The sequence below is a fragment of the Indicator indicator genome, chromosome 10 (genome assembly GCF_027791375.1).
Source record: "Indicator indicator isolate 239-I01 chromosome 10, UM_Iind_1.1, whole genome shotgun sequence".
Taxonomy (NCBI): Eukaryota; Metazoa; Chordata; class Aves; order Piciformes; family Indicatoridae; genus Indicator; species Indicator indicator.
This window is the reverse complement of record NC_072019.1, coordinates 33,951,252-33,975,076: the sequence shown is the minus strand read 5'-3', so window position 1 is coordinate 33,975,076 and position 23,825 is coordinate 33,951,252.

Genomic DNA, 23,825 nt, shown 5'->3' with positions numbered 1-23,825 from the left:
AAGTTCCATGGCAACAGGAGGAAAAAACTTTTTCCCTGTAAGGGTGACTGAACACTGAACTGGCTGCCCAGGGGGGTTGTGGAGTCTCCCTCTCCGGAGATATTCAAAACCCACCTGGATGTGTTCCTGTGTGATCTGCTCTGGCAGGGGGGTTGGACTGGATGATTCCCATATATGATTCCCCGTATAGGGTGAAACTGTGCAGATTGCATCAGATTTGTAACTATAATATATCCGCCTGTGCTTGTCTTGTGATTTCAGTTTGCTTGGACTGTACTCCTCACAAATAGTTGCAAGTTGTTTCATAGCGTTACTGTGTGTTATGATGTATTTCCAAGTTTTACCCCAAAGGTATTTGCTTTCAGTTCTAAGTGAAATTCTTCCTGTACAGTAGGTGATTTGCAAGGTGCTTTTTGATATTTGCTGATAAAAGGTGCTATTTAAATTATCTTTACTGCCATATGGTCTCTTCGTGTTCCCATTTTAAATCCACTGGGAGCAGTCTCTTGGCACACATCAACAGAAGCACATCTGGTCCTCACAGAGCCTATGATGGAGTATACTTTTGGTTTGATTTGTCCCCCTATGAAAGTTCAAATATATTAGAAATAAGACAATGAAACAAAGCTTCTCAAAAATGAAAAGCACTCTGCAACATGTTTGAGATGTGCCAAAAGCTGTTCTCAGGAGAGACAAGTATAACAGATTTTAAGTTGGCTTGGTCAAAATGAAAATCACTTGTAAGGATACTGCTTAAAAAACATCTGGACTTTCAGGTCAGTAGTTTGCTGCAGAAATGCTCCAGACCCCACATATTCAAGCAGAGGGCATGCTAGATTTGACTAAGTTCTCCTTTTCCTCAGTTGCTGGCCACTGGTGTGCTGATATGAAAGTAAACGATGACTGTTGGTGCAGCTTTCAGATGTGAGAAACAAAGTAGCCCTACCCATGGGATGTGTTGATTGTCATGCCTGAAATACAGGTAGGGTTTCCTTCTACTGTTTACCGAAAAGCGTGCCAAATTTCTGTCAGAGATTCTTTCCACTGCAGCCTCTTGCAAGGTGAAAACATTTTCCAAATAAAAATGACAATGCCAGTGAGAATGAACTTTGACAGGAGTGTAATGAAATGTCTGGTAGGGCACATTCAGTCTGCAGGCTTTGAAAGCAAATCTAATTCCACCTCCAGTCCTGCAAGATGTAGTATTGGACCAAGGAGTTTCAGTACAAGCAGCAGCAGTGTACGGCCTAATTCATGCATGATAGTAAGAATGTCTTCTGGTGCATACAATATTAATGCTCCAGGGTTTTCTCCATCTGTTGTCATGTATGCTAAAGATGTAAACCTCTTTGAGGCAGGAAGTCACTTTATTGTTTCATATATCTTTAGAAGATACAATCACTACTCCAGTACAAATAACTTTTTTTTCCCCCCTCTTGGAGAAGTCATAGGAATGAAAGAATAATAATATAAGTCTAGTATGTCTAGTTTTAGGATGTAGTTTTATTTTTTTCTAACAGAATGCAGGTATGAAGGTTAGCTCATCACTTCAGTGAAGGGTCAGATTTTCACATGATGTAACCTGTGGAAATCTACCGACGAGCCTACCAAACAGCATCAAAGAGACTTTCTGTACTGGTGAGAAAACAAAAATAATAATCATGGTACATGTGGTGAAGGTAGGAAAAGGAAACCTGGTTCCTTTGATTGGCCTCTTGGTTCTGAGGACACATGCCATCAGTGTGATTTCTAAAGCTTGATCTCTCAAAACTGTCACTTCTGCCCAGACAGAAGTATCCACCTCTTTGTCACCATGCACTAAGAAGCTGGCCTGCATTTCTACAGCTGTATTAGGAGTAGCATTCCTATTCGTAACTCTGTTGCAGTAAAAGAAGGAGACTCATGTCAAGGAAGAAATTCTTCCCCCTGAGGGTGGTGAGACACTGGAACAGGTTGCCCCAGGGAGGTGGTGGAAGCCTCATCCCTGAAGGTTTTTGCAGCCAGGCTGGATGTGGCTGTGAGCAACCTGCTGTAGTGTGAGGTGTCTCTGGCCATGGCAGGGGGGTTGGACCCGGATGATCCTTGAGGTCCCTTCCAACCCTGACAATTCTATGATTCTATCTGATGATACTTGTGTGGGTCTATAGGGTTTCAGGTTTCAGACTGGAAGGAATGAGGAAAGGGGTGGGGAACTTTCCATTGCTTCAAGTAAAAAATTATGGTTGTTGGTTTTGAAGGAATTCTGTGGGCTTCTAAATATAAAATTAAAGGATTTAAAGACCATTTGTGGATTTGATGTGTTAACCATATTAAAACTGATTACAGTTGTGGCCGTTTAGACTGGGTGCCTCCAAAAAAAGAAGCCACAGAGTTGAGACCTCTAGTGTCCAGAGTGTCCAGCCCAGGGGGTGGACACAGGTGATAGTGTATTGCTACCCATAAATCCTGCACCCTTATACATCTGTCTCCAAAGTTATTGTCTCTCTCTTTATTCCCTGGGGCTTTTGATGAAACCCAGTTGGGGAGAAGGGGAGTGCTGGGCTTTTGGTCTGGTGTAAAGGAACTTTGCTATGCTTTGCTGTACTCACCACTATACTTGTAGCATATGAATGTAGTAGCATGTAGTTTTTGTAGCATATGAATTGCTTTTCCATTTGAACTTTCCATGACTCTCCAATCCATTTGTGTAAGCCTTATTCTTTTGCCCCTTTTGGAGCAATAGAGCAATCTGTCCCCCTCTGAACTAGGACAAGAGTTTAAGAAGTAGATGCACAAAAGGAACACTCTCTCTATTTATATAGCAAGTTCTTGGAGAAAAATTGAGGCTCTTTTTTTTTTTTTCTTTTTTTTTTCCTTCCCCCCCCTCTTGGTATTCTGAACATTCTAAAATGAATTCTAAAGTAATTTCTTTTAGCTTATTAACAGCTTGTAGTGTAAAAAAATTAACTAAAAATTAGAGTTATTTTATATATTTGCTTTATCTTCTATTGTGGTGCCAACAATCTGCACTTTCTAAAGGGAGCAGTGAGCATTTTTCCAGAAGTTAGTGGTGGAAAAGCAGAGGACAGAGATGGACATCTTGTTTGCTGCTGCTCTGTGGAAGTATGTTTTTCTTTGGCTGATCTGAAGGGCAGAATTACATTATTCATTGGGAGAAGCTGTGTCTTCCCATCTTTCGGGTGACGAACATCTCTTTCAAACATGTTTCATAAAATATTCCCTACTAGAAGAGCTTTGATAAAAGTGCTTTTGCACTTCTGCTGCTTGAAGAACATAAGAAGGCAGTCTGGGAAACGTAGTTTTCCCTCAGGAAAATATTCAAGTGTTTTGTTTTTTTTTTAAACCTGAATTAAGATAAAAAACCCAACAAATTTCAAGCCCTCTTGGGGTAAAAACTAAGTTTTAGGAGAAAGCTGGGAAATTGAAGCTTACCTTTAGCTGCCAATGGGCAGTATAGCTGAAAATTGGCAATACAGCTGCCTCTTGGGGGTGGCTGTATTTCTCAAAGCCCATTCAGTTCTCTTATGCAGGCGTTTTTTAGTTGATGATATGTCTCATTCATTGTAATTTTGACCAATTCATGTATTTAGTCAGGCATGGATGTGGTTATGGATGTGAATGGAAGGCTTCAATGACTCATTTCATTAAGGTTTAGACCATAAGTCTAAGTTGTGAAGTCCAACACTTGAAAAATAACACTGCTGTGTGTAGTTACACATGCAGAACCTCATTGAAGTCATCTTGTGACTACATTGCAACCAGACCATGGCACTAAGTGCCTCATCCAGGCTTCTCTTGACCATCTCCAGGGATGGTGACTCCACAACCTCCCTGGGCAGCACATTCCAATGGCAAATTCTCTCTCTCTGTGAAGAACTTCCTCCTAATATCCAGCCTAGACGCCCCCCTGGCATAGCTTGAGACTGTGTCCCCTCATTCCGCTGCTGGATGCCTGGGAGAAGAGACCAACCCCCACCTGGCTACAACCTCCCTTCAGGGAGTTGTAGACAGCAATAATGTTTCCCAGGCTAAACACCCCCAGCTCCCTCAGCCCCTCCTCACAGGGCTGTGCTCCAGACCCCTCCCCAGCTTCCTTGCCCTTCTCTGGACACCTTCCAGTACCTCAACCTCTCTCTTGAATTGAGGAGCCCAGAACTGGACACAGCACTCAAGGTGTGGCCTGACCAGTGCTGAGTACAGGGGAAGAATAACCTCCCTTGTCCTGCTGGCCACACTATTGCTGATGCAGGCCAGGATGCCATTGGCTCTCCTGGCTGCCTGGGCACACTGCTGGCTCACGTTCAGCCTACAAGTCCAACCTATCACCCAACCCTATCTAATCAATTAGACCATGGCAGTAAGTGGTCTTTTCTTGAACAGGCTTTTCTTGAACACCTCCATGCTGACCCCACCACCTCCCTGGGCAGCCCTTTCCAATGGCCAATCTCTCTGTCTGGGAAGAGCTTTCTAAGATCAAGCCTAAACTTCCCCCTGCACAACTGTGTCCTCTTGTTCTGTTGCTGGTTGTGTAGGAGAAGAGACCAACTCCCCCCCAGAGTAGTGTTCTGGGTTGGACTTGGTGATCCTGAGGGTCTCTTCCAACCTGAATGTTTCTGTGATTCTGTAAGGGATCACGCAGATTTCAATCAACTGCTAAAAAGAAGGCCCTTCTGCAAGTAAGAAAAAGAGCACTTTTCATCAAGTAAGAAGGGCAAACTATTGTCATTCTTAGAGCAGTGCGAGGTGCGCTTCACGGGATCCCAGGAAGTGGCCTGAATGCTATCTTTATTCGGCAGCAGGTGCCCGCGGCAAGGCGCCGGCAGCAGGGGGCCGCCGGAGCGGCCTCTGTGACGACAGGCCGTGGCTGCCCCGCGCTGGACGCAGCCGGTTCCAGCGGGTTCTGCAACGGTCCCGCAGCGCGGCACAGCTGAGCCCCGCAGCGAGGCTGATGGCGCTGCTGCCAGAGCCTGCATAAGAAAGGACAATATCCTCCACAAGTGGTGAAGAGTGAGGAAAAAAGTGTGGAAAACCAGTCCTGTGTCGGAGGAGGAGGTGGCAGTGGCGCCTCAGGCACTGGAGCAGGAGGTCATGACGCGAATGGCTTGGGAGCTCCCTAACAAAAGCCGACAGGTTCCCTCCTACACCTCTAAGGAAGCGATGCAATTGGCTTTCTTGTGTTTGCTGGTTACCAGCCATCGCATGGGTCTTTCTGAGGTAAAGAATAATAATATTATGTGGTTTTGCATTAGCCTTTTCACGTGTGTGTTTCTGCTTTGCATCTTTTGAAACAAGAAGGAAGTGTGGTTGCTTAGGAGACAGAAAACAGACAAGTACTAATATTTAATTCTCTGCGTGATTCATGTTTTGATCATAATCCTTAAAGCACCTGACTGTACTCTGAAGAGATGGAAAACCTGACCATCCCGACTAGGCATTGCAACAAAACCTCTCGAGGAGATTTTCCAGTCAGGCTGCAGAGAGCAAAAACCCAGCCACAGACCACAGTCTGCAACCAGAAAGCAAATCAGTGCCCTGTGCCTAGAACCCAGTTAGGTTTCTTAGTCACAGTTCTAACCACTGGCTGAGTACAGGTAGCCATCTCAGCTTCCTCTTACTCTCTTCTCTTTTCCAAAGACAGTATTTCTGAGTGTTTAATTAGCAGCAATTTGTTTCTTTATATATATATATATATAAAAAATGTATATTTTAAAAATATATAAATGTCTATCTATCTATCTATCTATCTATCTATCTATCTATCTATCTATCTATCTATCTATCTATCTATTTATCTCTCCTATCTATCTATCTATCTATCTATCTATCTATCTATCTATCTATCTATCTATCTATCTATCTATCTATCTATCTATGTATCTATCTATCTATCTATCTACCAACCAGCAGGCAGTGTGAGCTTGCAGCCCAGAAGGCCAGTCACACCCTGGGCTGCATCCAAAGATGTGTTGTCAGCAGATCCAGAGAGGTGATTCTGCCACTGTGCTCTGCTCTGCTGAGACACCACCTAGAGTGCTGTGTACAGGTCTGGAGCCCTCAGTACAGGAAGGACATGGACCTGATGGAGCAGGTCCAGAGGAGGGCCATGAAAATGATCAGGGGGTTGGAGCAGCTCTGCTACGAGGACAGGCTGAGGGAGCTGGGGGTGTTCAGCCTGGAGAAGGCTCCAGGGAGATCTAATAGCAGCCTGCCAGTACCTGAAGAGGGCTACACATAGGCTGGAGAGAGACTGTTTGCAAAGGCCTACAGTGACAGGACGAAGGAGCAATGGCTTCAAAGCAGAGCAGAGCAGATTTAGATTGGATGTTAGGAACAAGTTCTTTCCTATGAGGGTGGTGGAACACTGGAAAAGGTTGCCCAGGGAGGCTCCTTCCCTGGAGATATTCAAGGTGAGGCTGGACAAGGCCCTGGGCAACCTGATCTAGTTGGGGATGTCCCTGCTGTCTGTGGGGAGGTTGGACTGGATGACCTTTGGAGGTCCCTTCTGGCCTGTACTATTCTATAGTGAAACCAAATATTTGCAATGTACTTTGTGCAGTGCAATGTGTTATGTATTATTGTAGCCTTACAGAATGTGAGCTCAAATGGATTATTTGAAATTTGCATAACTGGAATTTGTTCTTTTCTGTTATTTGAACAACTGGTACTCTGTTTCACATGTGCATGCACATAAGCATGCTGATGGTTTCTGCTGTACTTAACACTGCTGGGATATGCAGAAATTTTGTTTGTTTGTGAAGTGCTTTTCTGCTTTCCTTTGTAAGGAAAAATTAGTCCGATTGAGAAGTTCGTGTTCACAACAGAGACAGAAGAGTCCTGTAAAACTTTATTTGAATAAAGGGAGAGTCCACGGGAGAAATCCCTGTGGGCTCTCTCAAATTGTTGGAAGGTGCAACTTCCCTTTTATCCTAAATTCCAAGAGGCCAGTTTCCCTATCCTTTTCCCCATTGGCCGAGGTACTTGAGTTTTACAGTCTTCCGGGTACACCTACTGCATGTACCCCTTTACATGTAACCCCCCCTGCGTCATACAATGTATGTTCATTTCAATTAGGTTCTTTACATCTCTGGGTGGAGAAGTTAATATTCAGTAGCCTATTAAGCCTGCAGTCTGTCCTCAAAGTTCAGAGGTTCATGCTGTGTTCAGTGTCTGCTGTCTTCAGACAGCCTCATACTGATTTACAGCAAGATCCCAGGTGAGGTGCTTAGCAGAGGCCCTTTGTGATTTACATATAACAGAGATAAAGGTGGATTGCCTGGTTCTTTCTTTGTTATCCCAAATCCCTCTAACCAACTCTTCATTTGTAAAGACAATGCCCACCTTAATCCTGTCACCTTTAAGAGGCTTAAAATCTTGAATGGGAGGTCAGGTAACTTACCTGCACCCTGAGCAAAAAGAGCAAGTCCTCTAATGGTATCATGGCAGGGATGCCTGTGATTTCCAAGGAGCACATAGTTCTGGAGGATACACTTAATACACTTAATGGTTATATGGAAGCCATTTAGTGATTTTATGGAAATAATCTCTTCTATAGAATTCCTCACGTTTCGCATGATCACTGAAATATTTTCTTACTGTAGCTTCACTTCCTTCTTCCCCCATTATCGGTTGAGGGAAAGAGTTTGTGAGGCTGTAGAAAGTATCCTATGTGATGTTAGTGAAAGGGATGAAAGTTTTGCAAGGAATTTGCTGCACACTGCTTTGATGAGGAAGGACTATCAGTGATCCACAGCAAAAACTGGGCAGAGCCAAGACACTCGTACCAACCAGTCCTATCTGTATTTTCTGATGCTGATGCCAGAGTGTTGTTTTTTTTTTTTTTTTAAGGTATCTTTAAGTGCTTGGTGAGTATGCAAGATGGATAGGCAGAGGTGATACATGTTATTAGACAGATTAGTAGGATGGAGGAAAAGTGGAGAAAAGCCATTAAGGACCATGTGTCTTGGAAACTTGTCTTAGTTTAAAGAGCGGACAGAAATAATTTTGCTCCCAGAGGAAGTAAAATAAAGAGGCCCTTATTGAATTGGAGTGAAATACAGAATTATATTCAAAAATATACAGGAAAATACAGACCACATGAATCCTTAACACCTAACATACAGGATACATGAAACTCCCCTCAAAATCTTCCCCCAACCAGACCAAACAACAAATCCCAGTGCTTGTTTTCTGGCCCCCATGCCTCCCTTGCTAAATAGGCTGAGATTGTGCAGGCTTCTGAAGGCCATAAACAGGTCTACTCCCCCACTGTTACCACATAAGAGATGTCCTCTGCAGAGCCAAAAGGAAGGATAAAAAAGAGAACAAGTTGGCCTTGCTGCCAATTTATAAAGAGATAGTGGGATTATGGGATTGAATAACAAAATTACAATTTTCTGGTCCATCTTCTGGAGGACTCCACTCTGTGTAGTGTTTTTTTTTTTGTTTGTTTGTTTTTTCGCTTAAAGGCCTCAAACTACCACACTTGTGTTTTTTTTTTTCAGATGTGTCTTTTGGCTCTTCTGGTCAGCTATGGCAGAAGCCTCTGCCATCTCCCTTGATTGGCTCCAGCTCTGGGCTTTGGCACAAAAACTTGAGAGCATCACAGCAGGTAAAAGGAAGGTGTTACATGAAGACGTCTTGCAAGCCTCAGAATTTGCTAATTGGGAATTTCATCCATTGTGCAGAACTTAACAAGTGAAGGTTGGCCCTGAGGGGCCCTTTCTTCATGGCCTATGGGGCAGAGCTTTTCTATCTCTAGCTTGCCTCAGGAAGACTGCTCCAAGTCACAGGCTGTTTGTAAGAGGGCAGATTTTGGCTATCTGCCTCTTCCCTTATGGGCTGGATGGCCCATCCAAGCAATTTTAAGTGTGGTCATGTTTTATAATCCAGTGTACTACAGAAAATAAGATACTTAGTTTTTTTTCTCACTTTGCAGAGCTTCCTATTTATTTATTTACTTGTTTCTTGTGTGCAGTTAGAATATTAATGTTGTTATTCACCTGGGCATATCCTGCTTGACACAGGGACTGCAGAATCAGGTCCTCATGAAAATGATTTAGAGTATAAATATATTTAAGTCAGGAATTAAATCAATTACAGTCACAGAATCCTTTCTGTGTTTTAGTGTAGAAAGAGAGAGCTCTTATTTTTTCCTTTTTTTTTTCAGTAGAATTTATAGCACCTACTTGTGTGCTTAGCAACTTAACCAAACTGAGATCTCATCAGGTTTTAATTGTGTGGTTAGAGGATTATTAAGCCATCAAATGGCCCTGAAAACACAATTCTATGTGCCCTAAAACGTGGGGTTCATAAAGGCATATATAATCCTTAAATACCTGAGCACAAATTAATCTCAGTTGGGTGGATAAGCAGAGAAAACTCTGTCCTGTGGTAGTACAGTCATACAAAAGTGTTCTCTAAACATTCTGGTATTAGTCTGCAGCTGGTAGTTCATCTTCATCTGCAACCTACCCTTTCTTACTAGGTTTTTGATCATTCAGGGACATTATATAATTCTGTGTCATGCAGCCTGGGGCATTTTCACACACCTCTGCAGGGTAGACCAGTCTGATTGCAACTTGAAAATTCACAGCTTAGGCAAATTGTTATGTAACTGCAGTAAGATGTCTAATCTCTCTTTGCCCAGAGCTGTCACACATGGCTGGGTTCTTGGTGACTGCAAAGCAGTTAAGTTGAAAGCAGTTAAAATTATTCTACTCTGTACCACTTGAGAATCCATGTCACAATATATATGGGAATTATAAAGCCTATGCTCTGGTTTCTGTTATTTTCTGGCATTTTAGTGTTTTGTTCTTACATACAAGAAAGTTGGGGCTATTCAGTCTGGAGAGGAGAAGGCTCCAAAGGGACCTTATTGTGGCCTTCCAGTGTCTGAAGGGAACTACAAGAAAGCTGGGGAGAGATTTCTTTTAGGGTGTCAGGTAGTGATAGGACTGGGGGGATTGGAGCAGAACTAGAAATGGGTAGATTGAGATTGGATGTTAGGAAGAAATTCTTCCCCATGAGGGTGGTGAGACACTGGCGCAGGTTGCCCAGGGAGGTGGTGGAAGCCTCATCCCTGGAGGTTTTTGCAGCCAGGCTGGATGTGGCTGTGAGCAATCTGCTCTAGTGTAAGGCGTCCTTGTCCATGGCAGGGGGGTTGGAACTGGATGATCCTTAAGTCCCTTCCAACCCTGATGATTGTATGATTCTATATACCTCTGCAGCTGCTTCTGACTTCTGCTGTCTGGGTGAGGACAGGATTGAACTTGTCTATCAACTTGAATGTATTAATACATAGAATCATAGAATCAGTCAGGGTTGGAAGGGATCACAAGAATCATCTAGTTCCAACACCCCTGCCATGGGCAGAGACACTCTACACTAGATCAGGCTGGCCAGAGCCTCATCTAGCCTGGCCAGGGATGGTGGACACATCTGTGTTTGTATGTATATGCATTTATATACATGTATTGCATGTATACATATACAGGTTACAAAGTAACCCTTGCCCTCTACAGTAGAAAAATCAAAGGTGGGTGGAAGGCAAATACACCTGAAGAAAGTGAGGTGGACAGTGCTCTGGCTGCTGCTGCTTCAAAAGCTCTGGTGTGTTTAGACTGCCATGTTGCTGTTTTTACTGTTAAACCTTCAGTGAACTGGGTGGGGCTGAATAATTTTTCTCTCCTCCACAACAGCTTTAGTGCAGACAAGTGCAGGATGTGCTGCCTGCAGCTATTAGAGACTACAGCACCCAGAGTTCAGGGTAATGGAAAGCTGAAATGCCAGTGGGTGACTTGGCTGCCTGAGAGAGTTCATGAGCACACAGAAGTGTTTTGAGCTGAAATGGGATGAAGGAATCGAGGATGCAAAACAGATGTGTCAAAAATGATTTAAACAGGGATGAATGTGCTGAAGAGGTTAAAATTAGCATTTACCTGTGCTTAGTAGTGTCCTGTTTTTTATCTCAGAGGAAATCATTTGGTGAGAGCACAACTGCAGCAGTTAAATGCATGACATCTTAGCATTTCTAAGGCCTTTGATTCTGCTTTTGTCCTTCCTACAACATCTAAAGTATTTTTTCAGCTACCAAACTGCAACCCACAGCAGGGCTATGCTGTCATCTTTGTTGATCCTTCTAGAAATAAAAGAAAGGAATTGATGTAATCTGTAATTAAACAAACTTTCTCACATGCTGTAGGTGATGAGCTTCTGAGCTCCTGAGCTTCTGCAAAAGCACCATTGAGTTATGAACATTGTATGCCACATAGCCTTTTTGTATCGACACATAGCCTTTTATTCCATGGCAATGGTAATGTATTTCGATTAGTATTAAACCCTCCCAATCTGCAGGGATACAACACATTGCTTTTTCACAGCTGCTGTATGAGAGGAGCAGTGTGATTTGGGGTTGTGTTGTACCTAACGAGCCTTTGAGAAACCAACAGACCCGCGGCGTGTGCTGCCACCAGGGGGCAGGAGGAGACAAGAGTTTAGGAGCATTAAGGTGGGGAACCCAACAGCCCTGCTTTTAGCTCCCCTGCCCCCCTTCAATTTCTGCAAAAGCACAATCTCTGCAGTTGTATGACTATGTGTGAAAGCAAGGCTTTGGGGTTGGTTGTTTTGGGTGTTTGTTTTTTTTCTTTGGGGGGGGGGCTGTGTGTATGTGTGTTTGTAGTTATGTAAACAATGCTTGGCTTCTGCTTCAGTGAGTATGTATGTATTGCTGCTTCTGAGACATGGTGTGTCCTCATCAACAGAAGTCCTGGGATCTATTTAAAGAAGCATTTTAATGCTATATAAAACTGCATGTTTCCCATTTGGTAAAAAACCAGTGGTGTTTCAAATCCCCTCTGCAACATTGTGGCTGTTACTTTTCTTACACAGTTTGAAGATAAACCTAGACACTACAATTCAAGACAGTAGCATCATATTTTCCTTTGAAAAACAATGTAGTAGGAGCCTGAGGCTTATGCCATGCCTAGTTGCAAATGAACTCTGATGTCTAAAGTGTTTCTTGTGTCTAGGAATAATGCAGGGAGCAGCCTACTTTCTAAGATAGAGCAGTGACCCACTTGCACTGATGGAAGGGAATCACTGACTGAAGTCTGTTTGTCCCAGCTATGAGAAGCAAAAACAGGTTTGTTGACAAAAGTGAGCATTTTTGTGAGGAATGCTGTTCATAATTACAGCCTGCTCCCAGATGAGACGTGTGCTTATTTCTGAGCAAGAAGATTGTGAAAGACTTTTTAGTAATTACATTAAAGAATTTAATGTGGAGATGAATCTTCTGAGAACAGAAGCTAGTTCCCAGGCCACTCCTGGGAGATCTACAGCTGCGTTGTGAGGCCTGCAGCTACCTGTGTGTAGCTCATAGCCATGATTTTACATGTACTCTACCAGTGGTAGAAATCATGAGGCACCAGAAACTGTGAGGAGAGTAACTGGGTATTCATTCATCATAGCTTTGTATAGGAACACTCTGATGGTGAAAAACCAACTTGAAACTGACACGATGCTTAGTTTTGCTGAAGGATGTCCCAGGCTTAAGGAACCTGTTTCAGCAGCTGCCACCAAAGCAAGGCCTCCTTGTTTAAGTGAAAGAGCTTCTCTTTATGACCTTGTAATTAAAGACTCCACTAACCTACCTTTGGAGCCTTTGTTTTTCATTTAAACTTTGTTTCAGTATTGCATTTGGCTTGACAAATTAGTTATTCAGGTAGGTCAGCTATGTTAAACAGGTAGTTAGAATAAACACAAACAGAGGTGGAATGTCTGTGTGCTTGGAGGTGTAAATAACCGGAGGCGCAGCGTATGCTGTTTGTTACCCACCACTTCTGAATTGAAATTGTGAATCTTACTACGGTCCTGTGCACTTGTCAGAGCGTAAACCACCGCTTCTTCGTGCTGCTGCTGGGTTGTAGTGAAGAACATATTCACAGGGAGTGACCACAGTGCAGAAGTCAAGTAGCAGCTCTGTCAGAATTAGGTGTTTGTGATCATCTGCCCCTTCTCTTCCAAAGCTGCCAAAGGTTTTGAGTATGTTTCTTCTATATTCTTGGAACTTTGTTCTAATTAACAACAACCAAAAAAATCATAATTATAGGGGAAAAACTCCTAAAGTCCAGACTCTGGAATGCTTCAGAATCTATACCTGTAAGAAATTTTATTGTTGGTTCTTTCACAGACATGTTATAGACTCACAGACTCATGCAGATTGATAGGACTGAGGATCCAGTCCAACCTGCTTCCCAGAGCAGGGTCTGTGTTGAGTTCAAAGCAGGTTTCACAGGATTTTAAAAACCTCTATGTGTGGAGACTTCTTGGACTGCCTGGGCAACCTGTTCAACCTGCTTCATGCCTTGTCACTGTCAAAATCTATTTTCCCTAGTGTCAAGCCAGAACCTCCTGTTTTAGTTGGTGTCTGTTGTCTTTCGTCCTCCTGCCAAGCATCTCTGTGACAAGTTTAGTCTTCCCAAGACTCGTGTTGGAGGTAGTCAAAGGTTCTGTTAAGTCACCCTGAACCTTTTCTCTCAGTGCTGTAGAGGTGAATATGTTCCTGTATTTTCACCATGAGTATAGGACTTGCATAAGAGTGATGCCATCTTTCATTATTTTTTAAAATATTTAAGCTGGAGTCTAAGATACTCTTAAAGGTTATGGATCAGATTACAGTAACTTCCCTTTAAACAGAGAAAAGTAAATGTGATATTTTAACACACAATGTATAACATATATGCACTTACTATAGATTCACAGATTGCAGCACGTTGGAAGGGACCATCAAAGGTCATCTTGTCCAACCCCCCTGAAGTGAGCAGGGACACCAACTAGATCAGGCTGCCCAGGGCCATGACAAGCCTAAAATAATATATAAAATACTGATGTATTTTAAGCAAGATACAGCCAACTTTTATATCTATAAATTATACATAATTACACAGTTTTATTTCTATCATCTGTCAAGTGCTTTAAGCTAAAACTTCAGAAACATTGCATATTTAAGTGCAGAAGACTATTAACTTGCATCAAACGCCTCTAATCTGGTAGGACTAGAAATGAAAATTTTCTGGTCCTATAAGGAGAGTGAAAATGAAATATTTTACTATTCTTACTGGCCTCGTCCATTCCAACATTGTGATTCAGGCCCCCATAAGCAAATAAAACATTAATGTTATTTTTATTTCCTTTTGTTTTTGCTTACAGTACCATTTATTTCGTATTTCATATTTAAGCTTTCCCCACTGGCTGCTGGAATAGAAAACAGTTTTCAGCTGCTGCAGCATCTTAGAGGGACTAAAATGGAGGAGCAGTGGGGGAATCTCTGAGTACTTCATTTCAAAGGGAATGAGTTAGCAAGGAACAGATGAAGGTCTGTGTGAGGCATGTAAGGGCTGTGAAAAGGGTACTAAAAGGAAAAATTTCCTCAGGTATATTAAAACACACCATCTTTTAGAGGTATAAATATCCACACAAAGTGAAAGCCAGAATCAAACAAGGCTTTTACTATTTTTTTCCCTCAGTAGAACATTTCAGGAAGTGGCTTTGTATGTGGGAGTTTCACAGCTGGCTGGAACACAAAGTCAAATTTTTCAGCTAAAACCTTTTGGCAAAAAGCTGGATTTTTTTTTATGTATGTATGTATTTATTTTAAAACAGCTGCAGAGGCAGTTCTGTTTTGTCAGTGGTTTATGTCCAGCAAGCAATGGGAAGTGCCAGTGTATCCAATTGGTCTGTGTTTCCACATCAGTTGGTGGTATTAAATTAAAACAGGTGGTATTTGAACTCTTAAGTACTTACATACAGGACTGTTACAGTTTGAAGGGGGAACTTTAGCCTAGTTCCTGACTGCAAAGCCTGAAAGTAAAATAAATTACCATTGGATGCAAAAGGAAAATAATGCTAAGGTCTATTGAATTCATTGGATTGCTAATGGGAATATAGAATAGAGGCAGAAACAGTTCTTTCTCTCTTCTCTTCTGTTGCTTCTGCTTGCAACTTTCCTCTCTCTCTCTCCCCCCCTGTGGCTTTGCAGGGGTATCTGTTTTCACTACTGTGTGAGGTAACAGGAAGGAGGGAGGGAGCAGGGGAAGAGGTGACTGGGTCCCCTGGATCCATCCAGGGGGATCTGAGGAGTTTCTGTGTTGTTTATAGATTTTAAATATATATATATATATATATATATATATATATATATATATATATATACACAGAGAGAGAGAGAGTACATATATTGCATAGTTTGTACATGTTCATTGCGTTTCCTATTTCTAGATTGTAGTTTGCTTGTAAATATTGTAAATATTCATTTGCTTCCATCCCAAACTGAGCTGGTCTGGCAATTTCTCAAATTCTCTCAAATTAGTTGGGGAGTAATTTCAACCCACCAGAAGGGCAAATACAGTTCTGTATGGATAAAGTGTGCTGAAATAATGAAGCTAAATGCAAGCATTGAATTCTAAAGCTACAATGAGATTTCAGGTTAGGGAAATAAATCTGTGGGGTTAGCCTGGATATAATGGAGGTCAGAACTGGCCTCAGATTCAGTGGTTAATAAAAATCAAGAGCTTGGTGAAAATGTGCACACTATTGTCATAATTGTGTATATTTCAGTGACCAAACTTGTATTTTTATCCTTCTGGAAACTTTTTTTTTCAAAGGTAGTATCTTGGTTTTATGTTAGTGTCAGAATAATAAGCTGTTTAAGCTTATTAACTAACAATCAGGTATTCAGAAAGTTAATGCCACCTATTTTTAATGACAGTCTGCAATTTCTGATGAATCAAATGTCATGATTTTAAATTCTGATTGTGATTCTGAAAAATTATTTATCTCACTGTCCTTTGTAATATTTCTTATCAGAGAATTGTTACAGACAGTAAATGGATAGCTCTCAGGAACATTCAGCTAATAACTTAAGGACTATCTTTTCACTGAAAACAGCAAGGAGGGAAGCAGTATATATGTGACACACACAGTGTACTAGAGTTGAATGTCTTTTTTTTTTTTAAATGTCTAGACCAGATTTTATAAAATAATCTGTTACTCCTGTGTTGTTAGTTCAGAATGATTGATAGGAGAAACTAGAGGCTGAATGTCAAAGTACATAGTCCCAGTGGAAGGAAGATGAGGGTAGACTGTCATGGTTTAGAGCGGGACAGATTGCTCTAATGCCCCTGGGGCAAAAGCAAACTGCTTCACACACAGGATTGGAGTATTTGAAAGCTTAAATGGAAAAGCTATTCACAAGCTACAATACTACAATGTTACAAGGCATAGTGGTGAGCATAGCAAAGCATGTAAAATACACAGGAATGCATGGCCTGGATTTAACATAGAAGCTCATTAAGCCAAAAAAACTTCACACAAAGCCTCCACCAAATCAGACCACAGACCCAGTATTCCATTTCTCCCCATCTGGGGTCTAACATGTGCCCCAGGGCTCTTTCTTCCCCCCCACATTGTTAGGGTGGATGCAGGCTGGCCAGACCTGAAACTGCCTCCCCTTATTCCCTGGCATTAGACCTAAACAGGCCAAGATAGCGCAGTAAAAATTAGTCAGGCCTTGAGGGCCACAGATAAAACTGGAACCATCCTCCCCACACACCAGAAAGGTAACTCACTGTGTCCAGGGCATAGAAAGGGAGGAAAGAGGAAGACAATAACTTTGCAGTCAGATTTATAGAGATGCAGGATTTATGGAGGAAGTAGAAAGATTATACCTTCTGGTACGTCTCCTGGACAGGAGTGTCAGGAGTTAAGGAACAGTCGTGCTGCTATGTGTATTTTGTTTTTTTTTTTGGTTTGATGTGGCTACTTCCAGGAATGAAAGAGATAAGAAATGCTGAGGTCATCTCTCTGCACAAGGGTGAGTGCAAAACTATGATCTAACCTCACCTATGTTGCCTAGATACAATTGATTAATCTTGGTTGTAATTCACATTTTTTTTTCCTAAATCATGTTATAATATGGAATTCTGAATCAGTTAAGATACTTGCAGCAAATGGCAAGTGGTAGGAAAAAACAAAATCATGAACAGAAGAGAACACAAGTATAATAATATCAAATTTCTCCTAGATTTATTTAGTAGTTATTGTAACAGTGAATTTAAAGTTTCTTCAAAGTCTTTCATATATGTACTGCTTTTTCACCTGAGAATCAGAGGAGTGCTAGAAGCAAGAAATATTTTTCTAATCTTGATACTCTTGTTCTTTTAATGATTGGACCTAAAATCTGTCAAACATTAATTGAGCAGCAATCTGGAATTCAGTAGCTATAGGAACAGATGTAAATAAAAGTCTCTCTTGTGTTGTATTAGCTTCTATTTGATATTTTTCTAAGCTTCTTCCAAGAAAGTCTTGGCTTTTCAAATATTTTTCTAACATTTATAGTACACGCAGAAGCCTTAAAGGATGAGTATAGGTAATGGCTTATGTATTAGCAAGCAACCTTTTCTTAAAGAAGTCTTTGCTTTAGAGCAGTGGCTTGAGGGAACCTAAGTAATTTTTAATGTTGATGTTGTTGCTACTGTGAACTGTACAAATGCTTCCTGATGTGAGAGTAGTATTTTGGATCATAAAATAGTGAATAAAACGTAAGAGATAATGTGGAATATGGTGAGGTTTAATGAAGTAAAACCTCAGGGTCAGCACTCAAACTTTGTGAGGATAAACTGGATCCTACAAGAGAAGATCCCCAAGTAGAAAAAGGAGCTAAAAATCCCCCCAACCTTAGAATTTATTGCTATGTTCAGTGACAACTACTGTTAAAGAAAAAAGCAGCACAGTGATTACTCCTTAGGTACCTGTCTTTGAGGTTGGCCTGATGCTTTGAGCTGCTTCCTTTATCCCCTGGGTTACAGGCAAGTTTGGTACGAGCTCAGCCGAAGGAGAGGAAAGGCAGTCTCTGTTTCTCCTCGAAACGGTAGTCTGTCCTTTAAGTAAGGAGACTCTTATAATGTGACACTGGTCGTTGCAACTTCAGTGAACAATGAGAACAATACCAACTCTACAGTGTGCAGGCAGGTCCTAAAGCCGTGGTATTACTGTTGACAGGAGGAGAAAGAGGGAGTAATGTACGCATCCAATATATATGGGTTCTCATTAATTAGGGGATTGTGAGGGAACAGGATTTGGTAGGTTTCCAGATTATCTTCATTGCATCCACATACTGAACATTACCTTCCTATTGATGAAAGAGAAGCGACTGTAACAGTAAGAGATATGGTAAAGGTTTCTACTGGGAAGATGGATGCATACCTTTAAAGTCTTGACTGCTGGATAAGGATTAGATGAAGTTGAGTAAGTAGAGGAGGAGATAGAACTTAAATTAATTTCTTTAAGCCTCAGGATATTGGACTGAAAATTCATCTTTTCATAAAGACCTAGTTCTTACTGAAAATACTCCAAGCTGTAATCACTATTTGATGACAAGATGGGATGTTACCCAGTACTCCTGTTGAGCACCTCTCCTATGAAGAGAGACTGAGAGCCCTGGGACTGTTTAGTCTTGAGAAGAGAAGGCTGAGAGGGGATCTGATCAATGTCTTATCAATAGCTGAGGGGTGGGTGTCAAGGGGAGGGGGCCAGGCTCTTTTTGGTGGTGTGCAGTAACAAGACACGGAACAATGGATACAAACTTGAATACAGAAGGCTTCACTTCAACATGAGGAGAAACTTCTTTACAGTGAGGGTGATGCAGCACTGGAACAGGCTGCCCAGGGAGGTTGTGGAGTCTTCTTCTCTGGAGACTTTCCAAACCCATCTGGATGCATTCCTGTGCAGACTGCCCTGGGTGATCCTACTTTTGGCAGGGGGGTTGGACTGGATGACTCTGGAGGTCCCTTCCAACCTCTAACATTCTGTGATTCTGTGACTGAGAAGTCACCTGATTTTCACTGTGAGATATATTGACATCCAAGCCTGGAGAGCAATTTGTGCCTGGCTAGGTTTCAGTGCATTCCACTGTGATCAGTTCCTCCTTTAGTGATCTGATGAGACCATTCCAGAGTCCTTCAGCGTTGGTTTTCTACGTATCTGCTTCTCGCTGCAGCCTTATCAAAGTGTGAATTATAAGAATCTACATTAAATACCTCACACAGATGATTAGCTCCAGCCCTCTTGAGTAAGAGAGATTTCTTCCCTGGGTGAAAAAAGGACACTCTTTCCTCAGGGCAAATGGGAATGAAGGATAGGAAGATAATCTATAGATAGATACCTACATATTTTGAAATAGGAATCTTCTTGAGTTTTTCCCCCTGTAGCTTTCATTTATTTTATAACTTTAGTTGTGTGTGTAAAATATTTTGTAAAATAAACATAAAATATTGGTTTAGCTGAGAAAATGGAGAGCAAAAAAGTAAAAGACATAAATCTAACAGAAAAGGCCATAGATATCTTCTTGGCTTGCAGATATCTTCTTCAGTGCTGTTTCCATGGAAATTATTTATAGTGCCTAGAGGGAGTGAAGTACAGGTCACAGTAGGCTCTCAGCCCAGTTAGGCAGAATCTGACAGCAACAAATGGAATTGTCTTTGAATGGAGCTCTTCTGCTTTCAGAGGAAAACATAATCTCTTATAAAAATGTGGCTTTGAAAGAAAAATGTTAATCTCTGGCAGTGTGGGGTGAAATTGGACTAAGAGCTGTTGGTTTTCACAATTTTCCCCTCCATTCCTTCTCTCTGTAGTGCTTGAGGTTGTTAAGAGTTTTGTCACATATATCAGAGCAGAATTCTAAGTACCATTTTGGATAATTGCTGTGTATTCCAGTTTGGCTAATTGTTTTGCCTCTTGAGCATCTACCTGGGGTATGCTGAAACAGAGTGGAAAAGACAAATCTGGCAATGCTGTGGATATTGCCACTTGTCAGGGAACATGTTCTGCATTTCATTTATATCAAAATATATACAATGTCTAAACATATCTGGGATGGTTTTATTTATTATATTTATGCATGTATTTATGTGTATTGCATATACATATTTTTTCTTCTCCGAATGTTACAAAAATTTGTTATATAACTTGTGGGACACCCTTTTGTGGAAATTAATGCTTCCTATAGAGAAATTGTAAAGAGAGCTGAACAGATGTGGTCTGCAGTTCTGAATATCAGTCTTTCATTGTGTCACAAATTACTTGGCAGTATTCATGCACTACTAAAGAGTTTCTTACCCCTTCCTGTCAAAAGAAACCCCTTAAAGGCATTTGATTTATAAAGTGTATAGCCTAGACCATGTTGCCCTGAAACAGAACAGGATGGTGACTGGTGCGTTGGTACCTGCATTAATTTGCAGTGACAACTGTGCAAAATGGGAAGCAGTTGGGTGTAGCATGTTGGTCGATAAATGCACTGCAGAAAGATGAATTTTAAGCATGGAAATTGTATGAGCCTGGAAACTGTATCAGCACGGCAGTGGTCCTTCCAAGAGCATTTGTTTCAGCTGTTTGTAGTTGGCCTTCTTCAGGCAGGGACTGTCTTCTGCTTGTGGTTACCACAGAATGAATCTGTTACTCATCTGCTAGCCAAAAAAAAAAAAAGGAAATATTTAAAATTTTTCTTATTAAGAATTTTGAAACCAAAATAAATTTGTTATTCTCATTATTAATTTTTTTAAAGAGTAATTTTTTCCTTAATCTCGTTCTTTCTAGTCTATTAGAGAATAATGGATGCTCCCTATTCAAAGATTAGGATACTTCATTTTGTTACCTGTGGCCAGTGCAGGCTCTGTGTGAACCAGATACTGTGGAGATAGCTAGAGTGTAAGAGTGTGTGGCCAGACATTGTTTTTTCTCTTTTGTTGGAGAATAAGTGCAGGAAGAAGATGACAAAATGGAATATTCTAATAATGTAAATGTTTGCACTATAGATGTTAACATTTCTCATTTGATTTTGCTCTCATTAATCTTTGAGTTCTTGTAGAAACTGTTGTATGGTGCAATTGCAGTAATTGCCAGTAAAGATTGGTAATCACTCTGAAGTGTGTAACCAGCAACACTACATGTACAAATTCAATTCAAATTGTTTTAGCCAGAAACCCTGACTTTACGTCTGACTTCCAGATTTAGCTTAGTGTCTGTGACTTCTTAGCCAAATGAACTGTGGAAGTTTGGAGATACTGGAGAGGTACTGAAAGCATGCTATATCACAGAATCATAGAATGGGTTGGAAGGGATCTCCAAAAGTCATCTAGTCCAACCCCCTCTGCAGTCAGCAGAGGGCATAGAAGCATAGATTTGTCAGGATTGGAAGGGACCTCAAGGATCATCCAGTTCCAATCTCCCCCCGCCATGGGTGGGGACACCTCACACTACAGCAGGTTGCTCACAGCCACGTCCAGCCTGGCTGCAAAAACCTCCAGGGATGAGGCTTCCACCACCTCCCTGGGCAACCTGTGCCAGTGTCTCACCACCCTTATGGTGAAGAACTTGTTACTAACGTCCAACCTGAATCTACCCATTTCTAGTTTTGCTCCATTCCTCCTAGTCCTATCACTCCCTGACACCCTAAAAGGTCCCTCAACAGCTTTCTTGTAGGCCCCCTTCAGATACTGGAAGGCCACAAGAAGGTCTCCTCAGAGCCTTCTCTTCTCCAGACTGAACAGCCCCAACTCTCTCAGTCTGTCTCGGTAGGAGAGGAGCTCCAGCCCTCTGCTCATCCTCATGGCCCTTCTCTGGACACCTTCCAGCATGGCATCCCCAGCTAGATCAGACTGCCCAGAGTCCTGTTGAGCCTCACCTTGAGTATCTTCACCTCTTTGCTGATTATATCAAACAAGTAACCTCTGTCCTGTGTGTACTGACAACATTCATTATTGCAGGTGAACTTTCTTTTGCTTTTGGTCTTGTCTTTTTTTTTTTTAATGGAAAAGTAAATTTTTAACATTCTAAAATTCCCTAAAAAAGAAGGGGGAAATACGTTGTCATAGTGATCCTTTTTGTTCATTTGATTGACATGGTGTAACATGAGCTTGTGTTGTCTGTGTCTCCTAATCATAGCTTATCAGAAGGGGAAAAATTACTCAGTTTCCAGTTCCATACTGCTACTGTGAGAACGTCTCTCTACTTCCCTCCCCTCCGCCTTCCCTACTTTCCAAAGGAGCACAGTGTTTCTAGCAGTTCAGTTAGGGTTTTTTTTACCACTCAGGTGTAAAAATCTCAGAGGTGCTGACTGGAGGCTAAATATTAACTACAGCCTAGAAATTCTGCACTCACCTCATTAATCCATTTGAAACCATCTGTCATAAAAAGATGCAATATGCCATATCACCTTTTTCCCCCCCTTCGGCATCTGCCGATTTTTAATCTCTGAGAGATGTGTTGTTGAATTTAGTAATTTTGTGGACGTGCTCTTCTCAGTTTGGATATCTTGGATGATACTTATTGAGATTGGTTCCATTAAAAGAGGCTCTGTTTGAAATCTCTTCTGTGTAGCAGCAAAGAGTTCTTCCCTTGGTGTTGTCTTGGGATGGACTGTTCTGAACATCAGTGTGTACAAAGCTGTTGTCCCTAAGAGGTGCTTTTGGGAAAAAAAATACGAACAAAACTTTTAAAAGTAGCCCATATGGTCTCTTCCTGTGCAAAATGTGTTCAGATTCCCACAGTGGTTTGGAGAGGGTATGGAATGAAACATCTTGAATGTGCTGGGATCTGCCCATACATCTTGTGCTCCATTCTTACAGACAAATTGAATGCAGAGAACAGGAGGGTTGTGAGCCTTTCCCAAGCGACATATGTACTGAAAGCACTTAAGTGCTATGAGGACAGGCTGAGGGAGCTGGGGGTGTTCAGCCTGGAGGAGGCTCAGGGAGACCTAATAGCAGCCTGCCAGTACCTGAAAGGGGCTACAGGAAGGATGGAGAGAGACTGTTTACAAAAGCCTGCAATGACAGGACAAGGAGCAATGGCTTCAAACTAGAGAAGAGCAGATTTAGATTTGATGTTAGGAACAAGTTCTTTCCTATGAGGGTGGTGGAACACTGGAAGAGGTTGCCCAGGGAGGTGGTTGAGGCTCCATCCCTGGAGATACTCAGCATGAAGCTTGATGAGGCCCTGGGCAACCTGATCTAGTTGGGGATGTCCCTGCTGTCTGTGGGGAGGCCAGAGTAGATGATTTTTGGAGGTCCCTGTTGGCCTGGACCATTCTATTATTATAAGTGCTTTCTAACGTATTAAAGAAAGTAAATCTGTGACATCATACTGTTACAGATTGAATTACAAACTCTGGCCTTCATCAGAGACTGAGCAGCTGATAATGTCATCTATTGTTACCTGTGATGATGTTATGAAGATGTACACTAGTTAGCTCACAAAGACTTAGTTTTACATTGATGGGGATGATTCTAAGAATAAGCATTGATGCACCTTTATGGCTGCCTGAACAAGGGACATGGTGAGACCTCACCTGGAATACTACATTCAGTTTTGGGCTCCCCAGCTCAAGAGGGACAGGGATCTACTCGAGAGAGTCCAGTGGAGGGCTATGAGGATGATGAAGGGACTAGGGCACTGCCTGATGAGGAGAGGCTGAGAGCCTTGAGGCTGTTAAGTCTGGAGAAGTGAAGACTGAGAGGGGATCTAATAAATGTCTATAAATATCTCAGGGCTGGGGGTCAAGAGGGAAGGGACAGGCTCTGCTCAGTTGCACCCTGTGATAGGACAAGGAGCAATGGATGTAAACTACAGCACAGGAATTTCCACCTCAACATGAGGAGGAACTTCTTCACTGTGAGGCTCTCAGAGCACTGGAACAGGCTCCCCAGAGAGGTAGTGGAGTCTCCTTCTCTAGAGACTTTCAGCCCCTGTCTGGATGTGTTCCTGTGCTATGGTCC